At 34.4% G+C, this 24,310-nt stretch overlaps 1 long non-coding RNA gene across 1 annotated transcript in view; it reads left to right on the top strand.

Annotated features, from left to right (window-relative positions):
• Nucleotides 1-3,337: 3,337 nt before the first annotated feature.
• LOC114570517 (uncharacterized) overlaps nt 3,338-24,310 on the top strand; it is a 42,581-nt gene continuing 21,608 nt past the window's right edge. The window contains exons 1-2 of the long non-coding RNA XR_003694544.1: nt 3,338-3,611; nt 3,709-3,813. This is a non-coding gene — a long non-coding RNA (uncharacterized LOC114570517). The remainder of the gene's footprint in view (nt 3,612-3,708; nt 3,814-24,310) is intronic.

Here is a 24,310-nt window from a genome sequence, read left to right as displayed (position 1 = left end):
TTTAGGATGTTGGAACATTTTGTCAGAATTTTAAATGAGGAATGAGGGAACACTGAATGTCAGCTGGCACAGACCTGCAAGTTTCCACATGAAGTTTAAGATTTAGAAATAACTGTTGGCCTGGCTTTCTACCTATGCAAGTTGCTCAGATCAAATTTCATCCTGAGACGATTCTAAAAAAAAGACAGAGGTCATAAGTCAAGAGCCCTTGTAATAAAGCTCCAAAGAGCAACAGTACTCAAGTACAAATCTATCCAATTGTACCCCTTAATGTTTAGGAAGAGATGATACAATTGCCTGCACTTGTGTTTGTTGAAATCAGCACCATATTTCCCATGACCCCGATTACTTCCTGTGGTCAGGAGGACAGATGGGAGCAGATACCAGCCCCTGTGAAGGGGTGATATGTATTCTGAGAGGTTAACTTGGTAAAAAAAAGTCCTAAATTAAGCAGATTTTCTAGAAATGGCTACCTTTTTGAGGTTGCTAGTGTTTTTAGCCTTGCTTTTGGTGTTGCTCAAGAGATAGCAAAGTTGGTCAGTTGGTCAAACACTTTTTTTCTTATACATCCCTAAAAATATATGGAAGGATTTCAAGAGTCTATACGCTAAAGAAAAGCACACGAAACACAAGAAGTTTAACCCCAGCTGACTGTGCAGCAAAAACACATTTCATATTTTGCCTGAGGGACTTCTTAAAACAAACTTTGAACAGTAGACAAAGCACACACAGTACACTATATAACCAAACATTATGGGGCATTAATGGTGCCCAGAGGATGAATCCTAATGAATTTGGGAATCCTCTGGATATTTTCTCTAGTGCCACACACAGGTTGTAGTTTTGAGTGAAATATGCCAACAACTGCTGGATGGATTGCTGTAAAATTTGGTGCATATTCATGTCTTTGTTTAAGGATTAATTGTTCTAATTTTGGTGATCCCTAAACTTTTCACCTAGCATCCATCATCAGTTCAAAGGTTCAATTTGACTCCTTTGGTTTATGACTAAATACCTGCAAAACTAATGACATTCTGTAGCTATCATTGCTACATAAATGACACCGAACATTTGAGAAAGTGAAATGTGGATTTGACACCAATGAGCTCTGTTTGAGCTAATGTTCAGAAACGCTGATTGCACTTTTTAAGTTGCCACTTAATTGTAAATGCACAGGGTTCATTTGTTTGTCATTTTACAACACAGGGTTGCACACGGAAGTGTAAGTTGTAGCGCCTTCACGCAACACACACACAGTAGGACATTTATACAAATATTTAAATTTGAATAGAAAAGATTAAAATAAAATATATGCAGATACTTATACATACATATGCACATATACACAATGTCAATCTATGTATTTTAAATTGTAGTGCAAAAATTATTTTTAACATCATAGCATCTATGCTGGTGTTAAAATTTAGCTCAAAGCCTAAATGTGCCTACATACAATCTCACAGAGCTGTTAGCATGGCTGGGGGTCATCCCCCCCATCTTCCCAGGATCAGCATTTTAAGAGATTGGTAAGGGCTAATCTTTGTAGTTGCGAAAGAACGGAGTAGATGGACATTTCAAATGCAGTTTGAATGTTAAAAATCCATTCAGCCACTGTGGAGATATCAATGTCTAAAGTCAAGAAAACGGTCTGTCTGCAAATTTGAGGTCGTAGATTTCAAGGAGTATAACATCAGTGAGCTGTAGGCGGGTGATTTTAACAAGTGACCCAGGGAAAATACATTGAACCTTTGACCTAGAAAAATAAAGCATGGCTGTAAACTCTGTCTTGTTTTTTACATTTATTTTATCCACACTAGAAAGTATAACCAACTGTAGGAACCTGCTGTACACCACTTACCGTATACTTCCTATAGGGTAATGTATACATCCTAGGTGAGGCTGCAGTACAACAAGGACATGCCTCAATACACGTGAACCAAAATTAGCCAACAGTTCTCAGAACTGTCATGGTGTTGCTACACATTGTGATACTTGCAGTGTTTGCACAGTGTTATATCATTGTTTGCAAAAGAGCTGCCTCAGATTTACACAGCCAACTCTCTCCTGCTGGTGCAACGGCCTAAAGACAAGTCTGCCGTTACATAGTCAGGTTTCTAATCAGTTAAATTACCTTTTATGAGGTAATGTTTGTGTATTGTTACTGTATAGTTAAGTGCTGTTTTTCCAAGATGTTACCATGCAGCGAAGGGAACCTGGGGTGTAAAATATATTCAGAAATAAACATGAAATCTGCACTTTAACTCATGAGGTCAAATAGGAGCCCAAATAAAAATGTGATTTCCATATGAGCAAAGGTTACAATGTTGCCTAAGAAAACCTGTTTGTATTAGTCACGCCATGCAGCCTCGCTGAAACACGCTTGACTGCCCGTAATCATGTTTTTCAAGGAAACTTTTTTCCCAAGAGTCTGTGCTATATTTGAACTGGCTCAACTCTTGGGTGCAGAGTCCCTGGCACTGTTTGAACATGTATCTAAATCATCTGCTCACGGCCCTGTCAGTGCGCTCCACGTTACTTTCCACTCCACCGTTACACATTCATAATTCACGCTCAGTCTGATAATTCTATATGCTGAGTGAGTTCCTTACGCATGTGTTGTAAATTAGAGATGACTGTGGAATAAAGAACATGCTTTTGTATTTAAGCCTGCAGATATTATTTTAATCATTTTAACTTTCTTTTTGACTGTGACAGAAGAAACCCCTGTGGGCTACATCAAATACATGTCAAATTTACCACTGTATCCATCACATTGTGCCATATGGTTGTATATTTATCAAAATAAATGTAGTGCAGTAGAAGTATAAAATAGCATAAAATGGAATTACTCAAGTAAAGTACAAATACCTCAAAATTCTAAGTGTACTTGAGTAAATATATCTAATAGTTACATTCCACTTCTGGTAATAAGCTAGTCAGATTTTCTCCGAGTTAACATGCTCAAATTCAGCCCCTGAATGATTTGATTAATCACTTGGCACAAAATATAATCGTCATCATCATTTGCTTTAGTCACATCTCCATTAACGAAGTTTCTGTCTTTAAAACCCTCAAATTTTAAAGAAAGTTCTGCACTGGTATTCATCCTATTACATGCTAGGTACAGTGACACAACGTGAGGCCGAACAGTAGCTAAGCTATGCTAGCTAGGTTTTATTTGTGCCCAGTGTTGCTGGTTGCTTTTGAGCTAAATGCTAACGCCAGCATGCTAATATTATAGATATAGCTACACGTATATTTGATATCTATGTGCTAATATGCTAACAATCCTAGAGTTTATTCTCTCAATTTACAGGAGACCCAGAGCGTGGGAAGAACTACGCATGCTCAAAGCAGTTGGCCGTTGCCCAGCTGCAATTTGATTGTATCTTGTCCGCGTATTTTAAAGAAGATATTAACTGAAGTCACCATGAACAACGGTGATTATCTTCTACAATACACATTTAAAAACAGTCCCTTGAAGAAAATTGATATTAAAAATCTCGGTGTGGTGCCCACCAGCTACGGGATGTTGGTATTTAACGATAAACGTCTCGCATTGCCCGTCCTTATACCACCTTTACTCCACCTTTACGCCACATCGCTGCGGAGTAAGTATAAACCAACCTGCTGTTAAAATGAATCAGATATAACGTGGAGTGGTTCTACAGGAACAAAATGGCTTTTTGTTTGCTTCCCGTGTGTCAGGAACAGGTTTTCAGTATTTGAAGCATCTTTCTGAGAGAAGGACAATGCGGTTAAACTGGATTTAGCTAGCTAGCCAGATTGACAGCAGACAAGCGGAGAGAACAGGTAACTATGCCCTGTCTGATAATCACCTGTGTTAAACCGTGTGGGGAATCTATAACGTAGTGGTGGAGGAAGTAGGCTACTCCGATACTAGTCCTGCATTCAAAAAGTTATTATGCATAATGGCCTATTTCAGATCGGCCCATTCAATTTACTGGTTTATAATTAGCGATGCATTATTGTGTGTTCATCACTTTAATGTTGCAGCTGGTAAAAGTGGAGCTTATTTTAATTACTTATATACTGCTGGTGGATAGCTAAACCTATATTAATATATCATAGTTTATAAGTTGATTTATATTTTGTATTAGCTAATAACCTGATAATAATCTGCAAAGTAACTAAAGCTATCAGATAATTGTAGTGGATTAAAAATACAATACTGGCTACCAAAATGTAACAGTGGAGTAGAAGAATATAGCATGAAATGGAAATACTCAAAGTACAAGTACCTCAAAAGTGTACTAGAGTAAATGTACTTGAAATGTGAAATAGCAATGTAAAATTAACTAACTATAATGCTGGTCTCTTAAGAACCTATAAACCTTTTAGGGGAAAAAAGTAGAAAAACTATGAATTTTAATATTGTAACAATGTAACAATACACTAAACTCATGATTCACGATTTTAAGTTCACGATAAGATTTTCTCACAATTTTTTTAATAGAATAAGATGCAAATGACTGACAAATATTCCTTTAATAATATAAACTGTGCAAAACAACAGATGTGTCCTCTTATCACATGTGCAACTGAAATTGCATTTAATCTTAAATAACTAAAATTAAATTAAAAATTTATTTAAAACAAAACAAATCCCACATCACAAGAACTAAATAGAAAAAAATATCTCTAAATAAATAAACTTAGAAGATGTAGTGACGTCTGAAGTCAAAACAAGTGAAATCAAAAGATTAAGCACTAGGTCGTTTAAAAATTGCATTGCGATTCATTTTTTATCTTGACCGGTTGTAATCTTTACATATTTGTATAGATTTGTAATTGATTCACAATATCATTTAAAGGTAAACTACAGTAACTGCACATCCATTAACCCAACAGTTAAAATGAGTTAATGTCTTGGTAGGATATTATATTATTACTAAAAATGCTAAGCTTTTTATAGGCATGATACTGTAGATTCACATACATAAACACGAGGGATTGCGGTAAATTATATCCCATTATAATCATTAATCATTGTGATCATCTCCTGACATCTGTGGACTTAATGGCTTAATCAATGAATACAGCCATCCGACGTGTCATTAAAATGAAAGTGTGGAAAATGAGAGAGGGTCAGTGACCTCCCATGTACACACAACATGCATGGTGGGGGGGGTTTATGACCTATCAAGACGGTGAGTGATCTCCTCTAATGGATCCCTATTTCATGACGCGCTCATTTGGTTAATCACTAAGGATTTGATCAAATGTATAGATTTTATGGTATTGTCCATTTTAGAAAGCAGAGCAATTACATGAAAAGCCCAGAGGCCAGATGTCTGACCTGATTGAAAGCCAATAAAGCAGAGCTTACAGCTACATTTAACTGAATTATTTGAGCGTTGAAGCTAATTTAAGCTAAATTTTGATCTCTTATGTTCTGTATACAAAAGAGATCAAAAGCCTGTTCTGCTTTCCTTTCTTTTTAGCCCAAATCAAGTGATCTTGTAATCCTTCACATTACAGTGCATGTTCATTTCTCCTTTAGCTTAACAATGAGAGCATTACGGCAAAATACATTTCATTAGATTGCTACAGCTGTACGTCAAGTTGGACCTCAGCCTAAGAGGATTGTAGCTGTGCTTATAGCATGTTAAAACCTGCATGTTGAACCTCACATATGACTGGATCAAGCTGCTTCATTTGCAGTCCTACATACTACAGAGATCACGACTCCCAAGTTCTTTACCTCATCAAGTTGCCATCTGGACTTTCATGGGCATTTTGGGTCCAAAGCTCCTTAAAGCAAATTCTAACAAATTCCATCAGCCTATACATTAGTGAATGTATACAAGTCATACATGTAAGTAGATTTGCAATAGTAGGGGTAATCCTGATTTAAAAGCTTGTTTTGTAACTAAAAGTCATGTACTTTGCTCTATTGCATTTTGAAATAGTCTAAAAAGATCTCTACTTTTGCATTATTTGTTTTGTTTTTATCAGTTACTTTATTAAAAGGAATAGTCTGACATTTTGGTAAATATGCTAATTTGCTTTCTTGCCGAGAGTTAAATGAGAATATTCATACCACTCTCATGCAGGTACAGTAAATATAAAGCTACAGCCAGTTAGCTTAGCTTAGCTTAGCACAAAGACTGGAAACAGGGAAACAGCTAGCCTGGCTCAGTTAGCCTGGCTCTCTAAACTATTCCTTTAAATTGCACTCACACTTAACATTTACTCACATTTACTCTCCATTATTCTGTGCTTAGGTGTGTGTGTGTTCATTCCAGCTCCTGTGGGCTGTGTACATGCATTTGTTTGTTTCTATGTTGCAGAAAACATGTCAAATCAACTCTGCAAATCCCTTTATGATATCTGTTGTACCTGTTCATATTCCCTCTCATTTCATTTAGCTGTGCATCTCTGACTGACATAACATCCCGGCTCAGAACAGGAGCACACGGGGCTCGGTGATGGGGATTACAGCTCATTCTTCAGAGCGCTCGGTTTATTTTAGGTTCTGACTGGATAATACAGGATTAGCATCACAATGAATCCCGTGGCATTCAAACCCAGAGGTCAGCTCCTCCGTGGCCTTTGACATTTGAAATGTTTGTAAATCCCCATCTGTGTTGTGATAGCTAAACATAGATTTGATCAGCTGTCATTCCAGTAAGGTGTCCATTTTTGATAAGTGCCGTGCTTTTTTAGAGGCTCTGTCCGGTGGTGAAAGGTTTCATGTACCAGTGCATTTTTACTGCGTTCTCAGTTCTCTTTACTGTAGCTGCTGGTCCACTTTTTGTAAATAATACGTATTTTTTTTATTTATTTGTAATGCACTGGGTGGTGATACACATTACTTGTGTAGTGACTATAGAAAAACATTGCTATTGCAGTCTGTACCCACTGATCTGTCTCAGATAGAGTTGATATTCAGGACATTTATATCAAATAAATGATATATATAAAAGAATCCTTAATAATTATAATAATAATAAATTTATTTATAAAGCACTTTACTGAACAGAGTTACAAAGTGCTTAACGGTAAACAATTTTTTAAAAATGCACTAAAATTCAGACTACTAGATTTAAAAAAATAAAGAATAAATAAAACAGGTTAAAACAGTTAAAATTTAACAAAAAATGACAAAAAGTAGGAAGCTTTAGTGAATCTTCATGTCATTTGTAGCAACCAAAAGCATTAAAGGCCACTGCAGACAATGAGCAGAGATTGAAGAGAAGAAAACTGAAGGCTAATAGCCCCATCCTCCATGTTTACATATTTCCTCTTTGAAACTGCACAAACCACAGTGTCTCTAATACTGGCCTCGGAGGAGCAGTTTGTGGCTTTGCATGTCTTTTTCAAGAGCAACCATTATGAAGATGAAAATAGAGTTTCTCATTCAACTCCAGCAGGTCAGCTTATCTGTGACAGCTTAGCAAGGTTACAACACTGACAAGTTTCCATCACGTAGACTGAACATGTCAACGTTTACATTTACTGAAATACTGTAGGCTACTTAAGTACAATTTTGAGGTACTTGTACTTTACTTGAGTATTTTTTATTTTCTACCTTATACTTCTACTCAACTATAAATGGCAAATATTGTCCTTTTAACTATACTACATTTGTTTGATAGCTTAAGTTATTTTGCAGATTCAGTTAATAATGAACAAATAATGGTGATTTATTATTATGGATGAAGATAAGACTTTATTGATCCCGTGGTAAAATTCACAAGCTAAAAAGAATAAGATGCTGCTATCCAGTCCCTTTTTGCCCTGCACCTCACCGGTGGGGATGTGCACACTACCACTACTGCTCTACGAAAATAAATAAGCCCAGCTGTAACATTAAAGAGGTTCAATCATTTCAATAATTTAATATACATTCTGAAATTCTGCTTCTGCTTTTGAGGCTCATACTATATTCTACTTTTGTTTCAGTAACATTTTAAATGCAGGGCTTTTACTTGTAACAGAGTATTTGTGTGTATTGTGGTATTGCCTCTTTTTCTTAAGTGAAAGATCTGATTGAACGTTTTAATTTTAATTATTTTTAAATCAAGTGTAGTCTATCCGGGACCATGTCCTGGATGTGGAAGCCCCCTTACTGGAATACTGAATATAAAGATATTCCAATATATTTTGTATTTTGAATTGTTACCTGCCACCAGAATTTTGTGATTTCCTTTCCATAAATATAGCCATTTTTACGATAAATTGGTGCCTAAAAATGTATCAGAATGCAGGAATTGATGTCTTTTACGCTCAAACTTTCTTGGGGGAGGACCCCTTGAACTCCCCTGCTTAATGTGCCCCACAAAAAAAAGCCCATTGTGAGCCACTTGTTAATATCTTACTGTAAAGTCAAGTTTTTGAGGCAGGAGATTTGGTTGTTTGTGTTGTGACCTGACAGACTAGTTTATAAATTAAACCGTAATGAAATCACAATTTATGGCCTGGTCTGCTCTCAGCACTTTGACTTCCATCCACACACTTTTACTAATCAGAGCTGATGTCATCGCAGCTGGGTGGACACTTCCTTGTCAATTATTGAGATACCCATTTCACACATTTAGCAATTAGATAATCACCAAACAGCGTTTTCTTTGACATTTGTCCGGAGACAGCATTATAGATTTACATTCCACTTGGTCTGCAGCCTTTTTGTGTTTAAAACCCCATGAAAACATAGCCCTTATGTATGTCTCTATATAATATACTATTAATATAAATATTAATGACTAAACAGGAAATAATCTTCAGGTATGATATGAGAGTTTAATACGGTACTCTGTGTGGGTGGGGTTTGATCAGATTTGATTCACTACTATTTTAACATCTTGAGTCATATATTGCAATTATTTCAACTTAAAAAGGTTTTGAGAGAAAATAGTTCAAACCACTTGACAGAAAAACAGCGTGATGACTTTTTATTTCTGGAAATGCAGCTTATTGCTAAAACATTTCTTTTTTAAAGTGACTAACTCATCATGCCAAGTTTTTTTAATACTTTGTAGGGCAACGATTGATGGACTTTGGTCCCGAATTACTTCCCTGAGATCACTTTCTGAGAGGTGCTCATCAATACTTCAGATATATTTGTTAATTATCAACAGGTTGCTGTACAATGCCAGACCCTGTGCTCCCTCTATCAGGGTTTTTTAAAGATAAGCTCTCTGAACCCGTTGCCTTATCTTTAAACCTCATCCTTTACAGCTCTGTAACCGGTGTGGCTACAGTACAGTCTGTATCTGAAGAATTCCTCCTCTTAAAGGACCAGAAACAAAAAAGAGGTCCTATACTATGACTTTTTATGACTTACGACATACTATACAGTGACTTTTTTGGGTCTTTTTTCGACATACTGTACTGTACTTTAATTCAACTTTCGACTTATGAAGATTACTTTTATTACAATTACTTTTAGTGACGTTTTTACGACATACTTGACTTTTCATGATTTTTTTCAACAACTATACTATGAATTTTTTCGACATAGTCTATGACTTTTTTCGACTTTTTTGACATACTATATTATGACTTTATCGCTTTTTCCGACATGCTATACTATGACTTTTTTTACATACTATACTATGACTTTTTTCAACTTTTTCAACATACTGTACTGACTTTTTTTGACATACTATACTATGACTTTTCTTGACTTTTTTTGACATGCTATACTATGACTTTTTTCTCATATTTTTTGACATACTATACTATGACTTTTCTTGACTTTTTTCGACATGCTATACTATGACTTTTTTCTCATATTTTTTGACATACTATACTATGACTTTTCTTGACTTTTTTCGACATGCTATACTATGTCTTTTTTCTCATATTTTTTGACATACTATACTATGACTTTTTTCGACAGGCTGTGCTGTGAATTATTTTTCGACTTTTTCGACATGCTATATACTATGACTTTTTTCGACATACTATACTTTGGCTTTTTTTAAACTTTATTCAACATGCTATACTATGGCTTTGTCTCATTCCGCATAATGTGCACTTCCTGCCGTTGTGGCCACTTTCAATGGTTAGTATTGTCCCAAAAGGAACACTTATGGTAAAACACTTACCGGAAATGACGAGTGGTCGGCTCGTCTCGCTGCCTCTCAAAATCTGACGAAAATCTATTAAACTGACCTTTGTCAATCAAAACAACAGATAGATTCACCAACCGTATGGCCTATTTCTCGCTTAAAATGTTTTCAGAAACATGTTTCGGTGAACTATTTTTGTAAAATACGAGATTGTATTCTGAACGAGCCGCCATTATGCTCTGTTGTGAAATCCGGGAGAAGCCAGACCCATGTGACGCGTTTGTCTTTTTTCCTCTTATTTTTTCGACATACTATACTATGACTTTTCAACATACTATACATTGACTTTTTTTTAATCACTTTTTTCAATATACGATGACTTTTTTATCACTTTTTTTGACATACTATACTATGACTTCTTTCGACCTTTTCGACATATTATACTGTGACTTTTTCGACATACTATACTATGACTTTTTTTCGACTTTTTCGACATGCTATACTATGACTTTTTTATCACTTTTTTCGACATACTGTACTATGACTTTTTTCGACATGTTATACTATGACTTTTTTATAATATTTTTTGACATAATATACTATTTTCTTTTTTCAACATGTTATACTATGACTTTTTTCAACATTCTATACTATGACTTTTTTATAATATTTTTTGACATAATATACTATTTTCTTTTTTCAACATGTTATACTATGACTTTTTTCAACATACTATACTATGACTTTTTTTCTCACTTTTTTTGACATGCTATACTATGACTTTTTTTCAACATGCTATACTATGACTTTTTTATCATATTTTCGACATACTATACTATGACTTTTTTATCACTTTTTTCAACATACTATACTATAGACTGCCCGTCTTCAGTTAGTTCAAAATGCTGCGGCCAGACTTATTTTTAACTGTCGCAAATATGACCATATCACCCCTATCCTCAAATCTCTACACTGGTTGCCCGTTCGACAGAGAATAGATTTCAAAATCCTGCTCTTTGTCTTCAAATCTCTACATAACTTAGCTCCCGTTTACCTTCACTGCCACATGGGTGGCAGTGAAGGTCAGGGGCCTCGACGGACCAGATCCGGGCGGCAGACGCTGGCTCTGGGGACGTGGAACGTCACCTCTTTGTGGGGAAGGAGGCGGAACTGGTGCGGGAGGTGGGGCGCTACGGTTAGATCTGGTGGGGCTTACCTCTACGCACAGTCTTGGTTCTGGAACCATACTCCTGGATAGGGGTTGGACTCTTTTCTTCTCGGAGTTGCCCAGGGTGTGAGGCGCCCGGGCGGGTGTGGGGATACTCACAAGCCCCGGCTGGCGCCCGCTGTGTTGGAGTTTACCCGGTGGACGAGAGGGTCGCCTCCCCACGCCTGCGGGTTGTGGGGAAAGCTCTGACTGTTGTTTGTGCATATGCACCAAACAGGAGTTCGGAGTATTCGGCCTTCTTGGAGACCTTGACTGGAGTCCTGCATGGGGCTCCAGTGGGGGACTCCATTGTTCTGCTGGGGACTTCAACGCACACGTGGGCAATGATGGAGACACCTGGAGGCGTGATTGGGAGGAACGGCCTCCCTGATCTAAACCAGAGTGGTTGTTTGTTGTTGGACTTCTGTGCTAGTCATGGATTGTCTATAACAAACACCATGTTCGAACATAGGGATGCTCATAAGTGTACCTGGTACCAGAGCACCCTAGGCCGAAGGTCAATGATCGATTTCATAATCGTTTCATCTGATCTGAGGCCGTATGTTTTGGACACTCGGGTGAAGAGAGGGGCAGAGCTGTCAACCGATCACCATCTGGTGGTGAGTTGGGTCAGAGGGTGGGGAAGACTCTGGACAGACCTGGTAAGCCCAAGCGTGTAGTGCGGGTAAATTGGGAACGTCTGGAGGAGCCCCTGTCCAACAGACTTTCAACTCACACCTCCGGCGGAGCTTTTCGTGTATCCCTGTGGAGGCTGGGGGCATTGAACCCGAGTGGACAATGTTCAAAGTTTCCATTGCTGAAGCTGCGGCGAGGAGCTGTGGTCTTAGGGTCTTAGGTGCCTCAAGGGGCGGTAACCCACGAACACCGTGGTGGACACGGTGGTCAGGGAAGCCGTCCGACTGAAGAAGGAGTCTTTCCGGGATATGTTATCCCGGAGGACTCGGAGGCAGTTGCAGGGTACCGAAGGGCCCGAAGGGCTGCAGCCTCTGCCGTGAAAGAGGCAAAGCAGCGGGTGTGGGAGAAGTTTGGAGAAGACATGGAGAAGGACTTTCGGTCAGCACCAAAGTGCTTCTGGAAAACTGTTCGCCACCTCAGGAGGGGGCGGGGAACCATCCAAGCTGTGTACAGTAAGGATGGGACACTGTTGACCTCAACTGAGGAGGTAATAGGGCGGTGGAAGGAGCACTTTGAGGAACTCCTGAATCCGACTAATACGCCCTCTATGTTAGAGGCAGAGCTGGAGGATAATGGGGGATTGTCGTCGATTTCCCAGGCGGAAGTCACTGATGTAGTCAAACAACTACACAGTGGCAAAGCCCGGGATTGATGAGATCCGTCCAGAAATGCTCAAGGCTCTGGGTGTGGAGGGGCTGTCCTGGTTGACACGCCTTTTCAACATTGCGTGGAAGTCTGGGGACGGTGCCAAAGGAGTGGCAGACTGGGGTGGTGGTTCCCCTTTTAAAAAGGGGGGACCATAGGGTGTGTGCCAATTATAGGGGTATCACACTTCTCAGCCTCCCTGGTAAAGTCTACTCCAAGGTGCTGGAAAGGAGGGTTCGGCCGATAGTCGAACCTCGGGTTGAGGAGGAACAATGCGGATTCCGTCCTGGTCGTGGAACAACGGACCAGCTCTTCACTCTCGCAAGGATCCTGGAGGGAGCCTGGGAGTATGCCCAACCGGTCTACATGTGTTTTGTAGATTTGGAGAAGGCGTATGACCGGGTTCCCAGGAGATACTGTGGGAGGTGCCGCGGGAGTATGGGGTGAGGGGTCTCTACTCAGAGCCATCCAATCTCTGTATGACCAAAGTGAGAGCTGTGTCCGGGTTCTCGGTAGTAAGTCGGACTCGTTTCAGGTGAGGGTTGGCCTCCGCCAGGGCTGCGCTTTTGTCACCAATCCTGTTTGTAATATTTATGGACAGGATATCGAGGCGTGGTCGGGTGGGGAGGGGTTGCAGTTTGGTGGGCTGGGGATCTCATCGCTGCTCTTTGCAGATGATGTGGTCCTGATGGCATCATCGGCCTGCGACCTTCAGCACTCACTGGATCGGTTCGCAACCGAGTGTGAAGCGGTTGGGATGAGGATCAGCACCTCTAAATCTGAGGCCATGGTTCTCAGCAGGAAACCGATGGAATGCCTTCTCCAGGTAGGGAATGAGTCCTTACCCCAAGTGAAGGAGTTCAAGTACCTTGGGGTTTTGTTCGCGAGTGAGGGGACAATGGAGCGGGAGATTGGTCGGAGAATCGGGCGCAGCGGGTGCGGTATTGCATTCAATCTATCGCACCGTTGTGACGAAAAGAGAGCTGAGCCAGAAGGCAAAGCTCTCGATCTACCGGTCAGTTTTCGTTCCTACCCTCACCTATGGTCATGAAGGCTGGGTCATGACCGAAAGAACGAGATCCAGGGTACAAGCGGCGAAATGGGTTTCCTCAGGAGGGTGGCTGGCGTCTCCCTTAGAGATAGGGTGAGAAGCTCAGTCATCCGTGAGGAGCTCGGTAGAGCCGCTGCTCCTTTGCGTCGAAAGGAGCCAGTTGAGGTGGTTCGGGCATCTGGTAAGGATGCCCCCTGGGCGCCTCCCTAGGGAGGTGTTCCAGGCACGTCCAGCTGGGAGGAGGCCTCGGGGAAGACCCAGGACTAGGTGGAGGGATTATATCTCCAACCTGGCCTGGGAACGCCTCGGGATCCCCCAGTCGGAGCTGGTTAATGTTGCTCGGGAAAGGGAAGTTTGGGGTCCCCTGCTGGAGCTGCTCCCCCCGCGACCCGACACCGGATAAGCGGACGAAGATGGATGGATGGATATACTATGACTTTTTTCGACATACTATACTATGACTTTTTCGACATACTATTCTGTGACTTTTTTCGACATGCTACCGTATACTATAACTTTTTTGACATATTGACTTTTTTATCATATTTTTTGACATACTATACTATGACTTTTTTCGACATACTATACTATGACTTTTTCGACATACTATTCTGTGACTTTTTCGACATGCTATACTATAACTTTTTTGACATATTGACTTTTTTATCATATTTTTTGACATACTATACTATGTTCTTCTACTTCTTCTTCTCACTTTATTGGACATGCTACACTATGACTTTTTTTCAACTTTTTGGACTCTTTTCGACATGCTGTACTATGACTTTTTTATCATATTTTTTGACATACTATACTATGACTTTTTTCTCACTTTATTCAACATGCTATACTATGACTTTTTTTCAACTTTTTTGGACTCTTTTCGACATGCTGTACTATGACTTTTTTCGACATGCTATACTATGACTTTTTTATCATATTTTTTGACATAATATACTATGACTTTTTTTGACATTCTGTACTATGATTGTTTACGACATAGCCTACTATTCTAACTTTTTTTCTCACTTTTTTCGATAAAATATACTATGACTTTTTTCAACTTTTTCGACATACTATTCTATGACTCTTTTTGACATACTATAAATAACTATGACTTTTATCGACTTTTTGACTTTTTTCGACATGCTATACTATGACTTTTTGATCATATTTTTTCGACATACTATTTTATGACTTTTATTCTCACTTTTTTCGACATACTATACTATGACTTTTTTTGACATACTTATACTATGATGTTTTTATCATATTTTTTGACATGCTATACTATGACTTTTTTTGACATACTATACTATGACTTCATTTGACTTTTTCAACATACTATACTATGACTTTTTCGACATACTATACTGTGACTTTGTTCGACATGCTATATTATGACTTTTTTCAACATACTATACTATGACTTTTTATGACTTTTTTCGACATAATATACTATGACTTTTTTTCGACATACTATACAATGACTTTTTATGACTTTTTTCGACATTCTATTCTATGACTTTTTTCACACTTTTTTCGACATGTCTTCTTTCGACTTTTTCGACATACAATACTATGACTTCATTTGACCTTTTCGACATGCTATACTGTGACTTTTTTATCCTATTTTTTGACATATTTGTGGTAATGTTTTGTAACATGCTTTACTCCCTACATCTAAATAGAATCTAGGCTGTATTTGTTTTTTACAAAAAAATACTTTTTTTCGACATACTGTACTATGACTGTTTTCGACATACTATTCTATGACTTTTTTCTACATACTATAAATAACTATTACTTTTATCGACTTTTTTCGACATGCTATACTATGACTTTTTGATCGTATTTTTTGACATACTGTTCAATTAGTTTTTTTCAAATTTTTCCAACATACTATTCTATGACTGCTTTTGACATGCTATACTATGACTTTTTTATCATATTTTTTGACATGATATACTATGACATTTTTCGACATACTGTACTATGACTGTTTTCAACATACTATTCTATGACTTTTTTCGACATACTATACTATAACTTCATTTGACTTTTTCAACATACTATACTATGACTTTTTCGACATACTATACTGTGACTTTGTTCGACATGCTATACTATGACTTTTTTCAACATACTATACTATGACTTTTTATGACTTTTTTCGACATAATATACTATGACTTTTTTTCGACATACTATACTATGACTTTTTATGACTTTTTTCGACATTCTATTCTATGACTTTTTCTCACTTTTTTCGACATGTCTTCTTTCGACTTTTTCGACATACTATACTGTGACTTTTTTTCGACATGTTATACTATGACTTCTTTCGACCTTTTTGACATACTATACTATGACTTTTTCGACATACTATACTATGACTTTTTCGACATACTATACTATGACTTTTATCAACTTTTTTGACATGCTGTACTATGACTTTTTTTCAACTTTTTTGGACTTTTTTTCGACATGCTATACTATGACTTTTTTATCATATTTTTGACATACTATACTATGACTTTTTTATCATATTTTTGACATACTATACTATGACTTTTTATAACTTTTTTCAACATACTATACTAAGACTTTTTTCAACTTTTTCGACATACTATTCTATAACTCTTTTCGACATACTATAAATAACTATGACTTTTATCAACTTTTTGACTTTTTGACATGCTATACTATGACTTTTTGATCATATTTTTTGACATACTGTTCAATTAGTTTTTTTCAAATTTTTCCAACATACTATACTATGACTTCTTTCGACATGCTATACTATGACTTTTTTATCATATTTTTTGACATAATATACTATGACTTTTTTTCGACATACTGTACTATGACTGTTTTCAACATACTATTCTATGACTTTTTTCTCACTTTTTTCAACATACTATACTATGACTTCATTTGACTTTTTCAACATACTATACTATGACTTTTTCGACATACTATACTGTGACTTTGTTCGACATACTATACTATGACTTTTTATGACTTTTTTCGACATAATAGTGTATTTCCGACATACTATAAATAACTATGACTTTTATCGACATTTCGACTTTTTTCGACATGCTATACTATGACTTTTTGATCATATTTTTTTACATACTGTTCAATTAGTTTTTTTCAAATTTTTCCAACATACTATACTATGACTTCTTTCGACATGCTATACTATGACTTTTTTATCATATTTTTTGACATAATATACTATGACTTTTTTTCGACATACTGTACTATGACTGTTTTCAACATACTATTCTATGACTTTTTTCTCACTTTTTTCGACATACTATACTATGACTTCATTTGACTTTTTCAACATACTATACTATGACTTTTTCGACATACTATACTGTGACTTCTTTCGACATGCTATACTATGACTTTTTGATCATATTTTTTCGACATACTATTTTATGACTTTTATTCTCACTTTTTTCGACATACTATTCTATGACTCTTTTCGACATACTATAAATAACTATGACTTTTATCGACTTTTTGACTTTTTTCGACATGCTATACTATGACTTTTTGATCATATTTTTTGACATACTGTTCAATTAGTTTTTTTCACATTTTTCCAACATACTATACTATGACTTCTTTCGACATGCTATACTATGACTTTTTTATCATATTTTTTGACATAATATACTATGACTTTTTTTCGACATACTGTACTATGACTGTTTTCAACATACTATTCTATGACTTTTTTCTCACTTTTTTTGACATACTATACTATGACTTCATTTGACTTTTTCAACATACTATACTATGACTTTTTCGACATACTATACTCTGACTTTGTTCGACATACTATACTATGACTTTTTATGACTTTTTTCGACATAATAGTGTATTTTCGACAAACTATAAATAACTATGACTTTTATCGACTTTTCGACTTTTTTCGACATGCTATACTATGACTTTTTGATCATATTTTCTTACATACTGTTCAATTAGTTTTTTTCAAATTTTTCCAACATACTATACTATGACTTCTTTCAACATGCTATACTATGACTCTTTGATCATATTTTTTCGACATACTATTTTATGACTTTTATTCTCACTTTTTTTGACATATTATGCTATGACTCTTTTCGACATACTATACAGTACTATGATGTTTTTATCATATTTTTTTACATGCTATACTATGACTTTTTTCGACATACTATACTATGACTTCATTTGACTTTTTCAACATACTATACTATGACTTTTTCGACATACTATACTGTGACTTTGTTCGACATGCTATACTATGACTTTTTTCAACATACTATACTATGACTTTTTATGACTTTTTTCGACATAATATACTATGACTTTTTTTTGACATACTATACTATGACTTTTTATGACTTTTTTCGACATTCTATTCTATGACTTTTTTCACACTTTTTTCGACATGTCTTCTTTCGACTTTTTCGACATACTATACTATGACTTCATTTGACCTTTTCGACATGCTATACTGTGACTTTTTTATCCTATTTTTTGACATATTTGTGGTAATGTTTTGTAACATGATTTACTCCCTACATCTAAATAGAATCTAGGCTGTATTTGTTTTTTACAAAAAAATACTTTTTTTCGACATACTGTACTATGACTGTTTTCGACATACTATTCTATGACTTTTTTCTACATACTATAAATAACTATTACTTTTATCGACTTTTCGACTTTTTTCGACATGCTATATTATGACTTCTTGATCGTATTTTTTGACATACTGTTCAATTAGTTTTTTTCAAATTTTTCCAACATACTATACTATGACTGCTTTTGACATGCTATACTATGACTTTTTTATCATATTTTTTGACATGATATACTATGACTTTTTTTCGACATACTGTACTATGACTGTTTTCAACATACTATTCTATGATTTTTTTCGACATACTATACTATGACTTCATTTGACTTTTTCAACATACTATACTATGACTTTTTCGACATACTATACTGTGACTTTGTTCGACATGCTATACTATGACTTTTTTCAACATACTATACTATGACTTTTTATGACTTTTTTCGACATAATATACTATGACTTTTTTTCGACATACTATACTATGACTTTTTATGACTTTTTTCGACATTCTATTCTATGACTTTTTTCACACTTTTTTCGACATGTCTTCTTTCGACTTTTTCGACATACTATACTGTGACTTTTTTTCGACATGTTATACTATGACTTCTTTCGACCTTTTTGACATACTATACTATGACTTTTTCGACATACTATACTATGACTTTTTCGACATACTATACTATGACTTTTATCAACTTTTTCGACATGCTGTACTATGACTTTTTTTCAACTTTTTTGGACTTTTTTTCGACATGCTATACTATGACTTTTTTTCATATTTTTGACATACTATACTATGACTTTTTTATCAAATTTTTGACATACTATACTATGACTTTTTATCACTTTTTTCAACATACTATACTATGACTTTTTTCAGCTTTTTCGACATACTATTCTATGACTCTTTTCGACATACTATAAATAACTATGACTTTTATCGACTTTTTGACTTTTTTCGACATGCTATACTATGACTTTTTGATCATATTTTTTGACATACTGTTCAATTAGTTTTTTTCAAATTTTTCCAACATACTATACTATGACTTCTTTCGACATGCTATACTATGACTTTTTTATCATATTTTTTGACATAATATACTATGACTTTTTTTCGACATACTGTACTATGACTGTTTTCAACATACTATTCTATGACTTTTTTCTGACTTTTTTCGACATACTATACTATGACTTCATTTGACTTTTTCAACATACTATACTATGACTTTTTCGACATACTATACTGTGACTTTGTTCGACATACTATACTATGACTTTTTATGACTTTTTTCGACATAATAGTGTATTTTCGACATACTATAAATAACTATGACTTTTATCGACTTTTCGACTTTTTTCGACATGCTATACTATGACTTTTTGATCATATTTTTGTACATACTGTTCAATTAGTTTTTTTCAAATTTTTCCAACATACTATACTATGACTTCTTTCGACATGCTATACTATGACTTTTTTATTATATTTTATGACATAATATACTATGACTGTTTTCAACATACTATTCTATGACTTTTTTTCTCACTTTTTTCGATATACTATACTATGACGTTTTTATCATATTTTTTCGACATACTATACTATGACTTCATTTTACCTTTTCGACATACTATACTATGACTTTTTTTCTCACTTTTTTCAACATGCTATACTATGACGTTTTTATCATATTTTTTTACATGCTATACTATGAATTTATTCTCACTTTTTTCGACATACTGTACTATGACTTCATTTGACCTTTTTGACATGCTATACTATGACTTTTTCAACATACTATACTATGACTTTTTTCGACATGCTATACTGTGACTTTTTTATCCTATTTTTTGACATATTTGTGGTAATTTTTGTAACATGCTTTACTCCCTACATCTAAATAGAATCTAGGCTGTATTTGTTTTTTCCAAAAAAATACTTTTTTTAGACATACTGTACTATGACTGTTTTCGACATACTATTCTATGACTTTTTCATCACTTTTTTCAACATACTATACTATGACTTCATTTGATTTTTCAACATACTATACTATGACTTTTTGACATACTATACTGTGACTTTGTTCGACATACTATACTGTGACTTTTTTCTCACTTTTTTCAACATACTATACTATGACTTTTTATCATATTTTTTGACATACTATACTATGACTGTTTTCGATATACTATTCTATGACTTTTTTTCTCACTTTTTTCAACATACTATACTATGACGTTTTTTAGACATACTATACTATGACTGTTTTCGACATACTATTCTGACTTTTTTCTCACTCTTTTCGACATACTATACTATGACTTTTTTCGACATACTATACTATGACTTTTTATCATATCTTTTGACATGCTATACTATGACTTTTTTTCGACATACTGTACTATGACTGTTTTCAACATACTATTCTATGACTTTTTTCTCACTTTTTTCGACATACTATACTATGACTTCATTTGACTTTTTCAACATACTATACTATGACTTTTTCAACATACTATACTGTGACTTTGTTCGACATACTATACTATGACTTTTTATGACTTTTTTCGACATAATATACTATGACTTTTTGTAGACATACTATAAATAACTATGACTTTTATCGACTTTTTGACTTTTTTCGACATGCCATACTATGACTTTTTGATCATATTTTTTGACATACTGTTCAATTAGTTTTTTTCAAATTTTTCCAACATACTATACTATAACTTCTTTTGACATGCTATACTATGACTTTTTTATCATATTTTTTGACATAATATACTATGACTGTTTTCAACATACTATTCTATGACTTTTTTCTCACTTTTTTCGACATATTATACTATGACTTCATTTGACTTTTTCAACATACTATACTATGACTTTTTTCAACATACTATACTATGACTTTTTATGACTTTATTCAACATAATATACTATGACTTTTTTTCGACATACTATACTATGACTTTTTATGACTTGTTTCGACATTCTATTCTATGACTTTTTTCACACTTTTTTCGACATATGTCTTCTTTCGACTTTTTCAACATACTATACTGGGACTTTTTTCCGACATGTTATACTATGACTTCTTTCGACCTTTTTGACATACTATACTATGACTTTTTTCGACATACCATACTATGACTTTTATCAACTTTTTCGACATGCTGTACATGACTTTTTTTCAACTTTTTGGGACTTTTTTTGACATGCTATACTATGACTTTTTTATCATATTTTTGACATACTATACTATGACTTTTTTATCATATTTTTGACATACTATACTATGACTTTTTTATCATATTTTTGACATACTATACTATGACTTTTTATCACTTTTTTCAACATAATATACTATGACTTTTTTCAACTTTTTCGACATACCATACTATGACTTTTATCAACTTTTTCGACATGCTGTACTATGACTTTTTTTCAACTTTTTTGGACTTTTTTTCGACATGCTATACTATGACTTTTTTATCATATTTTTGACATACTATACTATGACTTTTTTATCATATTTTTGACATACTATACTATGACTTTTTATCACTTTTTTCAACATACTATACCATGACTTTTTTCAACTTTTTCAACATACTATTCTATGACTCTTTTCGACATACTATAAATAACTATGACTTTTATCGACTTTTCGACTTTTTTCGACATGCTATACTATGACCTTTTGATCATATTTTTTGACATACTGTTAAATTAGTTTTTTTCAAATTTTTCAAACATACTATACTATGACTTCTTTCGACATGATATACTATGACTTTTTTCAACATACTATACTATGACTTTTTATGACTTTATTCAACATAATATACTATGACTTTTTTTCGACATACTATACTATGACTTTTTATGACTTGTTTTGACATTCTATTCTATGACTTTTTTCACACTTTTTTCGACATATGTCTTCTTTCGACTTTTTCAACATACTACGTATACTGTGACTTTTTTTCGACATGTTATACTATGACTTCTTCGACTTTTTTGACATACTATACTATGACTTTTTTTCGACATACCATACTATGACTTTTATCAACTTTTTCGACATGCTGTACTATGACTTTTTCAACTTTTGGGACTTTTATTGACATGCTATACTATGACTTTTTTATCATATTTTTGACATACTATACTATGACTTTTTTATCATATTTTTGACATACTATACTATGACTTTTTATCACTTTTTTCAACATAATATACTATGACTTTTTTCAACTTTTTCGACATACTATACTATGACTTTTTTCGACATACCATACTATAACTTTTTTTCAACTTTTTTGGACTTTTTTTCGACATGCTATACTATGACTTTTTGATCATATTTTTTGACATACTGTTAAATTAGTTTTTTTCAAATTTTTCAAACATACTCTACTATGACTTCTTTCGACATGCTATACTATGACTTTTTTATCATATTTTTGACATAATATACTATGACTTTTTTCGACATACTGTACTATGACTGTTTTTCAACATACTATTCTATGACTTTTTCTCACTTTTTCGACATACTATACTATGACTTCATTTGACTTTTCTACATACTATACTATGACTTTTTCGACATACTATACTGTGACTTTGTTCGACATACTATACTGTGACTTTGTTCGACATGCTATACTATGACTTTTTTCAACATACTATACTATGACTTTTTATGACTTTTTTTTCGACATTCTATTCTATGACTTTTTTTTCACACTTTTTCGACATATGTCTTCTTCGACTTTTTCGACATACTATACTATGACTTTTATCAACTTTTCGACATGCTGTACTATGACTTTTTTTCAACTTTTTTGGACTTTTTTTCGACATGCTATACTATGACTTTTTTATCATATTTTTGACATACTATACTATGACTTTTTATCATATTTTTGACATATTATACTATGACTTTTTATCACTTTTTCAACATACTATACTATGACTTTTTCAACTTTTTCGACATACTATACTATGGCGTTTTTTAGACATACTATACTATGACTGTTTTCGACATACTATTCTGACTTTTTCGACATACTATACTATGACTTCATTTGACCTTTTCGACATACTATACTATGACTTTTTTTCTGACTTTTTTTGACATACTATACTATGACTTTTTTTCGACATACTATACTATGACTTTTTATCATATCTTTTGACATGCTATACTATGACTTTTTTTATCATATTTTTGACATAATATACTATGACTTTTTTTTTCGACATACTGTACTATGACTTTTTTAGACATACTGTACTATGACTGTTTTCTCACTTTTTCGACATACTATACTATGACTTTTTATCATATTTTTTGACATACTATACTATGACTTTTTTCTCACTTTTTTTGACATACTATACTATGACTTTTTTCGACATACTATACTATGACTTTTTATCATATCTTTTGACATAATATACTATGACTTTTTTTCGACATACTGTACTATGACTTTTTTTAGACATACTGTACTATGACTGTTTTCTCACTTTTTTCGACATACTATACTATGACTTTTTTATCATATTTTTTGACATACTATACTATGACTTTTTTCTCACTTTTTTCGACATACTATACTATGACTTTTTTTTAGACTTTATTCAACATGCTATACTATAACTTTTTTATCAAATTTTTTGACATACTATACTATGACTTTTTTCTCACTTTATTTGACATACTATACTATGACTTTTTTCAACTTTTTTGGACTCTTTTCCACATGCTGTACTATGACTTTTTTCGACATGCTATACTATGACTTTTTTATCATATTTTGACATAATATACTATGACTTTTTTTAGACATTCTGTACTATGACTGTTTACGACATAGCCTACTATTCAGACTTTTTCTCACTTTTTCGATATACTATACTATGGCGTTTTTATCATATTTTTCCGACATACTATACTATGACTTTTTTCTCACTTTTTCGACAT

This window comes from Perca flavescens, chromosome 16, assembly GCF_004354835.1.
Source record: "Perca flavescens isolate YP-PL-M2 chromosome 16, PFLA_1.0, whole genome shotgun sequence".
In the NCBI taxonomy this organism is placed as follows: domain Eukaryota; kingdom Metazoa; phylum Chordata; class Actinopteri; order Perciformes; family Percidae; genus Perca; species Perca flavescens.
The sequence above is the reverse complement of the archived record's forward strand: the minus strand, read 5'-3'. Positions and strand labels throughout refer to the sequence as shown.